Genomic DNA, 14,262 nt, shown 5'->3' with positions numbered 1-14,262 from the left:
GCTCAGTTGTGATGGGGAGGAAATACTCGGCATAGAAACTCACTGAAAACTGAACATGTGCAGAGTTGCCCCCACAGCTGCAAAATCCCTAGCTGAATTGGGGACAGGGAAAGAAGGTGGAGATAGAGAGCAGCAGGATCAACCAGTTTTTTTAAGAATACAGAAAACTAATCTCATAGTGACTGAGTGAGTATAAACGACATGCAATACACCATTTTATGAGAGTTTTATCATGTGCGATCAGTGACACTTTACTTTTAATAGTGCAAAAACCTTTTGCACTATTACACTCCCCAAGTAAACATTACAGAATGAGGCACTTAATTTATGGGATCTTGCCTCTGAATTCCTGAAAGATGATCTAGAACCAGAATATGACTATGTGGACTGGCCTTTTAAATACATCAGCAGTTTGTCTCAAGTGTTTTAACTCATTGGTGGCTGTACATCCCTATGATTCCAGCTAACAAATTTGTAATTCATCTGCAGCCAGCAGCACTCACTGACATTAATTGTGTTGCCTTAATGTCTTGCATAACCCTTAAACTGAATTTAACTGTCCAGAGAATGATGATCTGTTTATGATAGTCTGAAGGTGGAACATGCAAACTGTCCAACAATAACCTGCATTATCCCTCAACACTGTGTAAGCAGAGATGATGAAACATTATATGCTTTATATTATCTGGATCACTTTTCAGAAACTTCATGGTTAGACTTCTGCTCACTGCAGCATTGTTTTTTATATGCGTGCATCTTATTCCCTCCTAATATTGCCATCAATGGTGGCCCTAAATATAATTTAGTCTATCTAGAGCAGTGGTCTCAAAGTACCGGCCCGCGGGCCATTTGCGGCCCGCGGACCAGTTATAAATGGCCCACAGGCAGGGTGGAAGTGAGGGGAGCAAAAAAAAAAAAATTTTTTTTTTTTTTGAGCTGGAGCCATCTGGTGGTGAGCCGTTGGTATTACAAGTTATTACCACCAGATGTGAGCTGGCGCCATCTGGTGGTGGCCGTTGGTATTACAAGTTAAGCATTACAAGTTAAACAGCAATTCTAATGTCATTTTACACTATTTTCACTGCCATATTCTTCCCTCTAATTGGGACCCCCAAACATTATATATATTTTTTATCCTAACACCCTAGAGAATAAAATAGCGATCGTTGCAATACTTTCTGTTACGCCGTATTTGCGCAGCGGTCTTACAAGCGCACTTTTTTGGGAAAAAATTAAACTTTTTTTTAATTAAAAAATAAGACAACAGTAAAGTTATCCCCATTTTTTTTAATATTATGAAAGATAATGTTACGCCAAGTAAATTCATACCCAACATGTCACGCTTCAAAATTGTGTCCGCTTGTGGAATGCCGACAAACTTTTTTACCCTTTAAAATCTTCATGGGTGACGTTTAAAAAAATCTACAGGTTGCATGTTTTAAGTTACAGAGGAGCTAGAATTATTGCTCTCACTCTACCAATCGCGGCGATACCTCACATGTGTGGTTTGAACACCGTTTACATATGCGGGCGCTGCTCACGTATGTGTTCGCTTCTGTGCTCAAGCTCGTCGGGACGGGGTGCGTTTTCTGGCTCCTAACTTTTTTAGCTGGCTCTTAGATTCCAAGCAAATTTGTCAAACCCTGACTTACACCAGTGCTGGTGGTAATAATGCGCTCGCTGACACCAGTGCTGGTGGTAATAATGTGTTCGCTGACACCAGTACTGTTGTTTTTGAAGTTTGAAAGTTTGCATGCGACCCCCCATGGCATATGAAAACTTGTCTTGTGGCCCTCAGGTAATTTGAGTTTGAGACCCCTGATCTAGAGGGAATTTACAGGAGTGTTTCAGAACATTTTATTATACTCAAGTGTATTTATATAGCACCAACAGTTTACGCAGCGCTTTACAACTTTAGGGTAGACAGTACAAATACAATACACTTTAATACAGTAGGAATCGGAGGGCCCTGCTAGTTAGAGCTTACAATCTAAGAGGGAAGGTCAATAGATACACGAGGTAATAACTGTGGGGGATGTGCTGATGGAGAAAATAAATGTACAGTTGTTAGGTGGGGGCCAGATAGGCTTCTCTGATGAGATGAGTTTTCAGGGATCGTCTGAATGTGGACAAAGTATGAGAAGGTCAGACAGATCGGGGTAGAGCATTTCAGAGGATGGGAGAGGCTCTGGAGAAGTCCTGAAGGCAAGCATGAGAGAAGGTGACAAGGAAGGTAGAGCTCAGGAGGTCTTGGGAGGAGCGAGAAGAGAACGATTAGGTTGGTATTTTTGAGACTAGGTTAGTGATGTAGCTGGGGGCCAGGTTGTGGATGGCTTTGTAAGTTATTAGTTGGTTGAGTGGCAGCAAATGGAGGGATTGGAAGAAGGGGTAGAGCAGACACTGAGGAGTTTGTGAGATGGATGAGCCTGGCAGCAGCGTTCATGATGGACTGAATGGGTATAGCCTATTTAGAGGTAAGCCAATGGGGAGGAAGTTGCCATAGTCGAGGCAAGAGATGACCAGGGAGTGGATTAGAAGCTTTGTGGTGACATTGGTTCTTAAGGGGCGTAACATTATTGGACAATGGGAATAACGTTTGGGTTGGGGGGGCGACATTTCCTGCATGCCACTACTTCCTGTAGCCTAAAATGTCAGCTTGTAGAGGAAAACATGTTGCACTATAAAGTTAGGTGAACTGTCATACATTTCCATTCATTAGTAGGACATATGCTGGTATTACCTAATTATTTTGATGTCTTTCCTTTTCTTTCTTTTCTCTTTCTTGAGCTTATGTGACATAAACCCCAGGTAGACTCTCTCACATGGTCTCTGCTTCCCATGAGCATTGTTAGAATTAGACACTGCAGGAAACCTGTTGATTTGAAATATAACCTAGCTGGTAGTAGTGTAGAGAATCCTGTTTCCCATGGCTTCAGTTTTTATAAGAGCATTGTGAACAGCAAGCTTTTATAAAGCATTTGCAGTACCATTCAGCTCCAGTTTGTAACTGTTAAACACAGAACCTAATAGGAGTGCTGATTGCAACTTTAATCAAGCTGCTTAGGCTTCAGCACTACTTGAAGCTTGTTGAAAGCATGCTGGCAGCTTTTGAAGACCGCAGTATGTCTGTGGTTTACCGGGGTTATGGCTAAAGCTATCGGTCATAACCCCGGTATGGCTGGTTTTCTCATGAAAGCATTCAGAGCGGCTCATGAGCCCTTGGGACGCTTTCAGAAGCGTCAGGAGGGGACGTCCCTCCTTCCGCCACTCACCGGTGTTTCTCAGTCTTACGGTTTTTACCCAAGAAACGCTCTGACGGTGTGGCCAGCTTTTATAGTACAAAAAGAGCAGATAATCGCTACTATAAGGGGTTCATTTAAATCGCTGATCGCCGCCATTACTAAAAAAATACAATAAATCTATCCGCTATTTTGTAGACCCTATAACTTTTGCGCAAACCAATCAATATACGCTTATTGCGTTTTTTTTTTCTTCCAAAAAATATGTAGAAGAATACGTATCGGCCTAAACTGAGAATTTTTTTTAAAAAAATGGATATTTATTATAGCAAAAAGTTAAAAATATTGTGTTTTTTATTCAAACTTGTCACTCTTCTTTTGTTTATAGCGCAGGAAATAAAAACCACAGAGGTGATCAAATACCACCAAAAGAAAGCTCTATTTGTAGGAAAAAAATGATAATTTCATTTGGGTACAGTGTTGTATGACCACGAAATTGTCATTCAAAGTGTGACAGCGCTGAAAGCTGAAAAATGGCCTGGGCAGGAAGGGGGTGAAAGTGCCCAGTAGACAAATGGTTAAAGGCTTAGAGAAAGCTAGTCGAAACTTGCTGAAAGCTTTACAAAAGCTTACTGAACGTTGCATAAAATGTTACTGTTCTCACTGCTACAGGCCTTTCAGTGAAGCGAGATTCAGGCAGTCCCAATCAGTACTATAATGGAAGCTGTGCCTGGGTATGTAATGTAGCTTACTCCATGTACATAGGATATTTGTATACACAGAACATATAAAGCAATAATAACACACACATCATAATATTTACATTACACTGATTTTATTTGCACATATATCGAAAAATAATAAAGCTTCAGATTCCCATTTAGGAAAATAAACACTCAGATTCTATGTGTGTAATGATTGTAAATATTTTTGAAATGTTTTTAACTAATACTTTGGATTTTGGGTTTCCTGCCATCCTTCTCATTAAGCAACTGAAATGAGTGTATTATTACTCCACAGTATCCATGAATCCCTTATTTACAATTTCTCCTTTCCTGATCTCTGGAGATTGGCTCTCTAACACAGATAAATATTTCATGTTTACATATCTGTGATGTTGTGCATGTATCGGCACATCCCTCAGCTGTACATATGAGGATTTTGCTTTGTCTTTTCAGGCTAAATCTGTATTTAAGTGAATTATGTCATCCTTGCGTGTGTAAGTTGTCGCAGAAAAAGGGGGGCCTTGGAGGGCTGCCTTTCTAAGAGCTGCTCTTGTTTATTTTACAGAGTTTTTAGTTATTTTACCTTTTATGTACGTGATCCCAATTTTATTTAGATTAAATCTTCAAACAATCAAAGGAAAAGATTATGGAAATCGCTGTAGAGTCAAACAGAGGGGAGACCTGTGGCCTCTGACCATGGTTAGGTGTAGATAAAACAATTGTTACATGCTTTTGGCTTCTGACACGGCCTCCCTTCCTCCACCACATGGTACATTAACCCCTTCATGACGGAGGGTAAAACAAGGAGCCCATTTGGCTGTACTTCTCCTGTGTATCACAGGAGTGCAGTTCATTCTGTACCCTTGTTCATTCTGTTTTCAGCAGAAAGCGGGCTCACGTCAGAGTCGGTCCAGGCTGGGGCAAGATCTCGACAATGAAGTCAGAATGCCTAGACTGGCACTCGGCTCAGCCTCTCAGTGAGCCACTGAGAGCCTGAGCCGGCCGCTCCCACCTTCTCCAAAGCCCAGCGCTCCAGTGGGAGGGTGGGGACAGAGCAGAGAGCGATGGACAGTCACCAACTCTGCTCATGGAGCGCTGAGAACTGACTGATCAGAGGTCTTTGATCGCTCTGATCTCAGTCTTGGAGCCAGCAGGGGACAGATACAGCATCGAATCAATGCTGCATTCACCTAAGTACAGTATGATTTAAAAAAAAGCAACCCAACTCCTCTTTTTTAATGCCTAGACCCAATTTTAAGATGGTGTCAGTAAAAATGTACCTATGATTGCAACTACTTTTGTGCATCCAGGTGAATCATACCTTGTTTTATTTTTCAGGGCAAATTGGGCTTTCATTTGGTGGTAAATGATAATGGATATCTCCTGATTTGATATATATATATATATATATATATATATATATATATATATATATATATATATATATATATATATATATATTTTTTTTTAATCAAAGGAAAACTGGCCCAAAGTAGTTTTTTTTTTTTTTTATTGATTTTAGCATGACTTGCCACCAAAGAACAACCCAAAATAAATCCTCCTGCTTCTAATGCAGGACAAAATAGCGACCACAGAAAATCTGACTTTTTTGACACTGTATCGAACACACAGAATCGCATGTATATGTAAATATTGTCTTTTATTAGAAAATGCATTAAAAACAAATTAAAACCATTAGATAGTAATAACCCAAACTTGTGTGTGAGCATACACCCCCCCCCCCCCCCTGTGCTGTGCTGAACATGTTTTGTGTTGACAAAGAACACTTCTTCTGGAGCGTAAAGTGTTAAACCAAGCAAAATGCGTAGACTACAAAAGAGCAAGGAACAGAGCCAGTGGCAGGCATGACCCCCCCCCCCCCATATTATTACAAGTAGAAATGGGGATACACAACAAAGGGTTTATTATATATGGATATTTGGGATTTATTGGGGGTAGCAACTTCATCTCCCCAATCCCCATAGTACAAAGTGTAACAATGGAATTATTATTAGCTCTGTATATCCCTGATCATGTGCAGCCTCAATCTCCCAACGAGTTCAGACCCGCTGGCCATTTCCAGTGCAACATTCTCCTAAACCTACCACCTTTAAAAAAACTGGTTATCTTTATCTGGACAGGTTGCTCTTAATGTGTTTAAAGCAAACCTTTACTGAGAGAAATAGGAAAACTGCCATTTTTGCGTTTTGAAAAAGCTATATGGATGGCTCTTTTACAGACTTGGTAGTTTTCAGTATTGGGAGTCCAGGACCCGAAACAAGTTGGCAGATTAGTAAAAGTTGGAGAAAAGTCATCCAACAGCGGCTGTCATTCTCATAAGGAGTGCTCAGCAATGACTGCCTCCTCTTTTTGTATGTAGAAGAAATGAGGATAAAGGAGCGCCCGGGGATCAAAGGAGTAAGTAATTTTGCATTTTATTAGAAGTTTTCAGCAATAAAAAGAATCCAACACCTTTCAGAGGACTAACGACTCCCCCTTCATTAGGGCCGCTTGCAAAAATTATTGTGGGATGATCCTGTTGGAGGGTGCCTTTGGCACATGGACACTATTAGTTTTCTGCAGATTTTTATCTTCAGATTTCCCAAAACCATGTAGTGCAAGGGCCTGCCTGATTGCATACAAAGTGAAAATCAAGGTTTGACGTCATATTATGTTTTTGGTAAATCTGAAGACGAGAATCTGCAGAAAATCTAATATTGTGTATGGGTTCTTAAAGCGGGGTCCCAACCACAATTAGCATTTTTTAAATGTATGTCCTTTCATCATGTGTTTTTATAATATAAATCCGGTCACTTACTATTTTACAATCCACCGCCGCTCCATAGTTATTCAAAAAAGATAGTTTATAAAACTATGTCCACACCGTTGTCATTTTGCTTGTGGGCATTGTGAAGCCCACAAGCACTTACTTCCTGGGGACAGGGTGCTTTGGGGTGGGGGGACCGCAGGGCGCCCCTCTGCCCCAGAGCACCCAACCCTCCATGTTGAGGGCATGCGGCCTGGTACGGCTCTGGAGGGGGGACGTGCTTGGATACGGGTCTGGTATGGATTGTAGGGGAACCCCCACGTCGTTTTTTTCGGCGTAGGGGGTTCTCCTTACAATCCATACCAGACCGAAGGGCCTGGTATGCCCCTGGGGGGGAACCCATGCCGTTTTTTTATTTAAAATGTATTTAAAATTTGCCGTGGAGTTCCCCCCTCATGATTCATACCAAACGCTACTGCTAGAATTGGCGGGAATCCAAGTCTTATCCCCGTCGCTTCTACGATGGCTTTTTCCTATCACGGCGATCCGAGAAAGGGAGCGAGATTGACACAATATTGCGGTCACCTACTGTATGTTAGCTGAAAATGTTCTGCCGTGTGTATGCATACCAAGTTCACGGACAACGCCCCTTTGGACAAAAATCCACAGAAAAGTCAGATGGAAGTCCAATCGTGTGTATGAGGCTGTAAAAGTCCTCAGTGCTGGCTGTGTGTTTGGAGTCTCTGGACACACAGCCAGCGCTGAGGACTTATAACAGTCCAGATCCATGTGCCAAAGGCACCCTCTAACACAGACCTGGGCAAACTACGGCCCCGGCGGACCTTTTAATCCGCCCCCCCCCGCGCCGCCGCCACGTTAATCACCGCGGCGGGGAACATTACAGACAGCGTTCGTTTGAACAGCTGTTTTCCCTGCCGCGCATAGACATTCCCTCTTGGACCGATCTGTCCAATCGCGAGCAAGGGGGAGTCACATAGACACTACCCCTTGCTCGCGATTGGACAGATCCGTCCAAGGGGGAGTGTCTATGCGCAGCGGGGAAAACGGCTGTTCAAACGAACGCTGTCTGTAATGTTCCCCGCCTCGGTGATAACAGTAGGCAGGGGCGGGAGGGGTCACTGTGCCCATCACACGCAGCCACTGTGCTAACACATGCAGCCACTGTGCCACCATAAATTGTCGCCACTGTGCCAATCACACGCAGCCACTTACCTGGCAGGGGAGACACCATGATCATGAAGGTGGTTCTCCCAGGGCGAGGCACGGCTATTGCACACTCTAGGCCGTGCTGATCGTGGTTGTCTTCCCTGCCGCTTCTCTGCCTTTTGGCTGGGACTGGGTGTGGTATCTGTCCTTATCAGTTGTCAGCGGAGCGCTGAAGCACCTCCTACATGGGGAGGGTGGATGCAATCCAATGACGTCATTGCACCTGGAAGGATGGTTTCAGCAGGGACTACGCTGTGCTGCCCGACAGAATACTGGGGGCCGGCCCATGGTTGAGTCTGAGCCATCTGGAAGGGTGCTTCTGGTGAGGATGGGTGCTGCGCTTAGTCTTGGTCTTTTTGCCGAGTTCTAGTCTGGCCTTCTGGCTGGCTGGTGTAAGTGCTATCTCTGTCAGCGATCCGGTTGGAGGAGCTGGTAATGCCCTGTGGTACGACGGGGCAGAGCCATGCAAATCCGCTGGGTTGGCTGGCAGGGGTGGAGGGCTGCACTGGCCGGTCGGGGGGTCGGATATGGAACGAAAAGCCTATGGTGCATGTGCCCCTGGAGTGGCAGTCCAGGGGTATCTGAAGATCACTGTGTGTGAATGAATGAACTGTCTGACCGAATTTCGCCTGATTTTTAGTGTATGGCCAGTATTGGTCTCCTGCTGAATTCAGTTGTTTCCTCTCTCCAAGCTACATCACTACTGTAGTGACATATATTTATTTTATTTAACAATAGTTACAAAAGAATTTGTGTCATTTTGATTGAGAAATTTCCTCCTTTAATAAAATGTAGAGCAGCAAAGAGCACCCACAAGTTTGTAATTGGATACTATACAATCTTTTGATTTCATTACAACGTGAGATGGTTTGGCTGCCTGGTGGGTATTGGCAAATGTGGTTGTTATCTATGTAAAGATCAGCGCCACCCCCTCTCTGCATATACAGTGCAAAGCTGCAGATTCAATGAGAGCGAGACCTGGGACAGTGGATAATGTGATCGCCCCCAGACACAAGCGAGCGCAATCTCTGCTCTGCTACCTTATTATCAGGGGAGACGCCGCACATTGTTTGAGCAATGTGAATTAACGACGTTCATTATGGCATCTCTTCTGTCTCTGCTTTGGGCAAGAAATACACAATTTTCCCTCCAACACGAATGACTAGACAGAGATTTAAAGAGAATTGTATAGGGAATTGGCTTTAGAGAACACAAGAGAATCGAAGTGCTAGGGCTTTCTAGGAAACCGCAGCAGCAGGAGGGTGTATAAGGTTTTCATGTTCTTAGAGATAGATGTGTAAGAACCCGGCTAAATGAGAGCAATCTTTTCAATGTGTTAGTGTGTTAAATAAACGTGTATCTATTTGTAGATGTATATGTACAACATGCAAAACCATATTTAACTGATATATATATATATATATATATATATATATATATATATATATATATAGCCTGTGCATTGCCCTCTTGTTTCTCTGAAAGCCCATCATACAGAACCTGGCTCGTGAAGTCTCCAATGACATGAATCCCCTACAATAATCATGACAAATACTCAGAATTCAATTACACATAGTACATTGTGGTAAACTGCGCATGGTAATGTACAGTGATTGCGTTAAGGCAGCCTATGAATTTTGAATGGGATATCAATGCACCAAAATACAGACTTGCATTATTTTATTTAACACATGATAGCACAGCGCATATTTGGTTTGCATCTGAGTTGTGGTACACTACAATGCAGTTGTGTTGTGCTGTGCTGCGTAGGTGCATTGGGTTGTTTTTACTTCAATGTACTGTTGTAAATGTGGCTTTATGACGGTCTTCGTTGTAGGTTGTATGTGTGTGCTCAGCAGCCCTTTCTACTCTGAATTAATAAAACTGACATGTGCCCTGTTGATTTATGAGACTAATATTGGGTGCCTTTTTAATTGCCATTTCCATTCTTTGGTTGCAGTTATATTGAGAGAATACTGCTACTTCTTGTCACAAGACTTGATGTTGAGCAAATTCCTTCTAAGGCCCCTTTCACACTGGGGCAGTTTGCAGGCACTCTTGCGCTAAAAATAGCGCCTGCAAACTGACCCTAAACAGCGGACGCTGTTTCTCCAGTGTAAAAGCCCGAGGGCTTTCACACTGGAGCGGTGCGCTAGCAGGACCGCTCCAAAAGTCCTGCTAGCAGCATCTTTTTGGAGCGATTTTTTTTTTTTTTTTTTTTCTAACAAAAAATATGTAGAAGAATACGTATTGGTCTAAACTGAAAAAAAAAAAAAAATGGGATATTATAGCAAAAAGTAAAAAATATAGATTTTTTTTTTTCAAAATTGTCGCTCTTTTTTTGTTTAAAGCGCAGAAAATAAAAACCGCAGAGGTGATCAAATACCACCAAACGAAAGCTCTATTTGTGGGAAAAAAGGACGTCAATTTTGTTTGGGAGCCACGTTGCACGACCATGCAATTTTCATTCAAAGCGTGACAGTGCCGAAAGCTGAAATTCCGCCTGGGCAGGAAGGGGGTATATGTGCCCAGTAAGCAAGTGGTTAATCTTTGCTATGGAATGCAGAAAGTTAATTTAGGGGTTTTATTTTTGCTTGCTGGAATGATTATAGTAATGGGATTGCATAGATATTGCACATTTATTGTTATAATAGCAGACATTGATGTGTTTTCCACCTACTGAGTCTTCGAGTCTCCTGTGATAAACATCTTCACAAGTAATACAAGCAGAAGAACGATTGGCCAGAAAGCAGGTGCCAAAATCAGTTTCTCCAGTTCCTGTCCTTGTCTGTATTGTGATCTCTCTGCTTCATTTTCTCCCACTTGTATTTTTGTCCTTTTTATAACTTCTGAATTCTTCCTCAAAGAGACCATGTTGCCAACTTAATACATTGAAAAACAAAATCAAGCATTTTAAATGCTTGCTTGCATTGTTTTTTATTTCTATAAATGTTTTTGTTGACTTGCAATGTGCTTTTGAAGTTACTAGAAAATGTGTGTACAGCAGAAGTCAATACCCTAGTACTAGTAATTCCTCCTTGCATGTCATAGCCCTCGCCTCTTCTGGAAATGTCTAAGTTCTCTCTGTGCTGGCCCAGCTCTCTAAATCACTTCACATCCAATGGTTTGTAGTATGGTAACCCAACACTTTGCTTTGATGTACTTTAGACAAAATAGGGCCTTGGGGTAAGCTCAAGACAAGGTAAGAGAAAATGAGCCCCATCTCAGATGTCACTAGTAGTAACATTAACCTGCCTGGCCTATTGTAAAATGACAGCCGGGTGGGAATACAGTTGTTCTAAGAGGACGTCCTCCTATCTCTGTGATTGGTCACAGTCATCACACAGTACAGGCGGGGCCAATCACAGCTAATCCCCAACGTAAACACCTAACGAGTAGTTTTCATTCAGAGAAAATGGTTGCTAAAATTCAGTTATAAGCAACCATAGTGTGTGTAAAAAAAAAAATATATATGATCACCTGATCATCGCCACACCAGTTATATTGTGATGCTGTACTGCACTGGTAAGAGTATGTCATTTTATTTCTTCATTTTCCAAAACATTGTGACCAAAAAATTGACAACTTTAAAAAACTCGCTATGCATCTTAAAAAATTCCTTGGACTGTCTACTTTCCAGAAAGGGGTAATTTGGGTGATATCTGTACTGTTCTGGCGTAGGCCATGGGTACATCGGCACTGAACAATTTTTCAGATATACAAAATTTCACAAAAGTGAGTAAACCCCTCACATTTTTATAAATATTTTATTGTATAACACTGAAGAAATTACACTTTGCTACAATGTAAAGAAGTGAGTGTACAGCTTATATAAAACAGTTTAAATTTGCTGTCCCCTCAAAAGATCTCAACACACAGTCATTAATGTCTAAACCGCTGGCAACAGTACACTCCTAAGTGAAAATGTCCAAGTTGTGCCCAATTAGACATTTTTCCTCCCTGGTCATGTGACTCGTTAGTGTTACAAGGTCTCAGGTGTGAATGGGGGGCAGATGTGTTAAATTTGGTGTTGTGTATCTCTCGCTCTCTCTCTCTCATACTGGTCAGTGGAAGTTCAACATGGCACCTCATGGAAAAGAACTCTGATGCCGCGTACACACGATCATTTTTCGGCATGAAAAAAAGTTGTTTTAAAAAAATGTCATTTAAAATGATCGTGTGTGGGCTTCACATCATTTTTTTCGGCTTCTGAAAAACGAATTTTTTTTTCCCGAGCATGCTGCATTTTTTAACGATGTGTTAAACGATGTCGTTTTTCGGGTTGGAAAAATTATCTTGTGTGGGCTAAAACGACGTTAAAAACCCGTGCATGCTCAGAAGTTATGAGACGGGAGCGCTCGTTCTGGTAAAACTACCGTTCATAATGGAGTAAGCACATTCATCACGCTGTAACAGACAGAAAATCGGCTTTTACTAACACGGAATCGGCTAAAGCAGCCCAAAGGGTGGCCTCATCCGCATGGAACTTCCCCTTTATAGTGCCGTTGTACGTCTCCGCGCTTTGCTAGAGTATTTTTTAAAAACGATGGTGTGTGGGCAACATCGTTTTAATGATGAAGTTGGAAAAACTTTGTTTTTTCTACATGCCGAAAAACTGAGCTGTAGCACGGTGGCCAATATCATACAGCGGTTTAACAGGACAGTTTCCACTCAGAACAGACCTCCTTTGGTCGACCAAAGAAGTTTAGTGCACATGCTCAACGTCCTATCCAGAGGTTGTCTTTGTGAAATAGACGTATGAGTACTACCAGTATTGCTGCAGAGGTTGAAGGGGTGGGGGGTCAGCCTGTCAGTGCTCAGACCAAGCGCCTCACAATGCATCAAATTGGTGTGCGTGGCTGTCGTCCCAGAAGGAAGCCTTTCTAAGGATGGTGTACAGGAAAGCCCTGAAACAGTTTTTTGAAGACAAGCAGACTAAAGCCATGGATTACTGGAACCATGTCCTGTGGTCTGATGAGACCAAGAGGTTCAGATGGTGTCAAGCATGTGTGGCGGCAAACAGGTGAAGAGCACCTAGACAATTGTGTCTTGCCTACAGTCAAGCATGGTGGTTGGAGTGTCATGGTCTGAGGCTGTATGAGTGCTAGCTGCACTGGGGAGCTACAGTTCATTGAGGGAACCATGAATGCCAACATGTACTGTGACATACTGAAGCAGAGCATGGGCAGCAGCATAGTATTCCAACATGATGACCCCAAACACACCTCCAAGACAACCACTGCCTTGCTAAAGAAGCTGATAATGTAATGGACTGGCCAAGCATGTCTCCAGACCTAAACCCTATTGAGCATCTGTGGAGCATCCTCAAATGGAAAATGGAGGAACGCAAGGTCTCTAACATGTACCAGCTCTGTGATGTCGTCATGGAGTGAAAGAGGACTCCTGTGGCAATCTGTGAAGCTCTAGTGAACTTCATGCCCAAGAGGGTTAAGGCAGTGCTGGAAAATGATGGGGGTACTCGCTTTTGCCGGTGGTTTAGACGTTAATGGCTGTGTTGAGTTATTTTGAGGGGACAGCAAATTTACACTGACTAACTACTATACACTGATTTCTTATGGGTACAGTGTTGCATGACCAGCCAATTGTCATTCAAAATGCGACAGCGCTTAAATCTGAAAATTGGCCTGGGCAGGAAGGGGTTAAAGACCCCTTATATTGGTGACCAGGATAATCATTTTTTACCCTCTTCTTCATTGGTGGTTAGTGGCAGTATTGACTAACCCCCACCTTCATTGATGGTGACTAGCAGTAATGGACATGCCCCTGTTGAACTGTCACTAGCACTCTACAATTAGCAGTTAGCATGAGTTTTGCTTGTTGCAGAGCTATAGATCTGACTCAGCAGGGAGAGTGTTGGATGTCTACAAAGAAGACCACTCCTTTCACACAGCATGCCGGCAAGGGGTAGGCTTTTGTACTCCGACTCTGGCTGCTTTCCAAAGAAAACTTTAACTAATTGAATCCTTGCGCTGCTGCTGTAAGGGTGGAGGCAGAATTGGCAAGGTGTAAAAAAGTAAACAAACTCCAGGCTATGACTAGGAGTTTGTATACCTATTTACTCCTGGCTGCTGGTTATGTAGTAAAAGTGATTTCAGCTGCTCAGTCACTTTTACATGCTTGGGAACACGCTGTCCCCTTGTCAGACCCTTGTGCTACCAATAAAGTTAAAGAGCAAGTAAACCCTGATGGGTTTTACTTCCTCCTTTTTTTTTTTTTTTTGCACCCCCCCTATAATGTAAACGAATAATGGGCTAGTATGCATTGCATACTAGCCCATTATATG

At 42.5% G+C, this 14,262-nt stretch overlaps 1 protein-coding gene and 1 non-coding gene across 11 annotated transcripts in view; both read left to right on the top strand.

Moving 5' to 3' along the window:
* The window catches only part of VAV2 (vav guanine nucleotide exchange factor 2), a 324,488-nt gene that overhangs the window by 112,305 nt on the left and 197,921 nt on the right, over nucleotides 1-14,262 (top strand). The gene's annotated exons all lie outside the window — the stretch shown is intronic.
* On the top strand, nucleotides 7,957-8,115 carry LOC120914655. Its single transcript, XR_005743700.1, has one exon. It is a non-coding gene; the product is annotated as a U1 spliceosomal RNA (small nuclear RNA).

Source organism: Rana temporaria, chromosome 9 (assembly GCF_905171775.1).
Source record: "Rana temporaria chromosome 9, aRanTem1.1, whole genome shotgun sequence".
Classification (NCBI taxonomy): Eukaryota; Metazoa; Chordata; class Amphibia; order Anura; family Ranidae; genus Rana; species Rana temporaria.
This window is presented reverse-complemented; position numbering and strand designations above follow the sequence as displayed.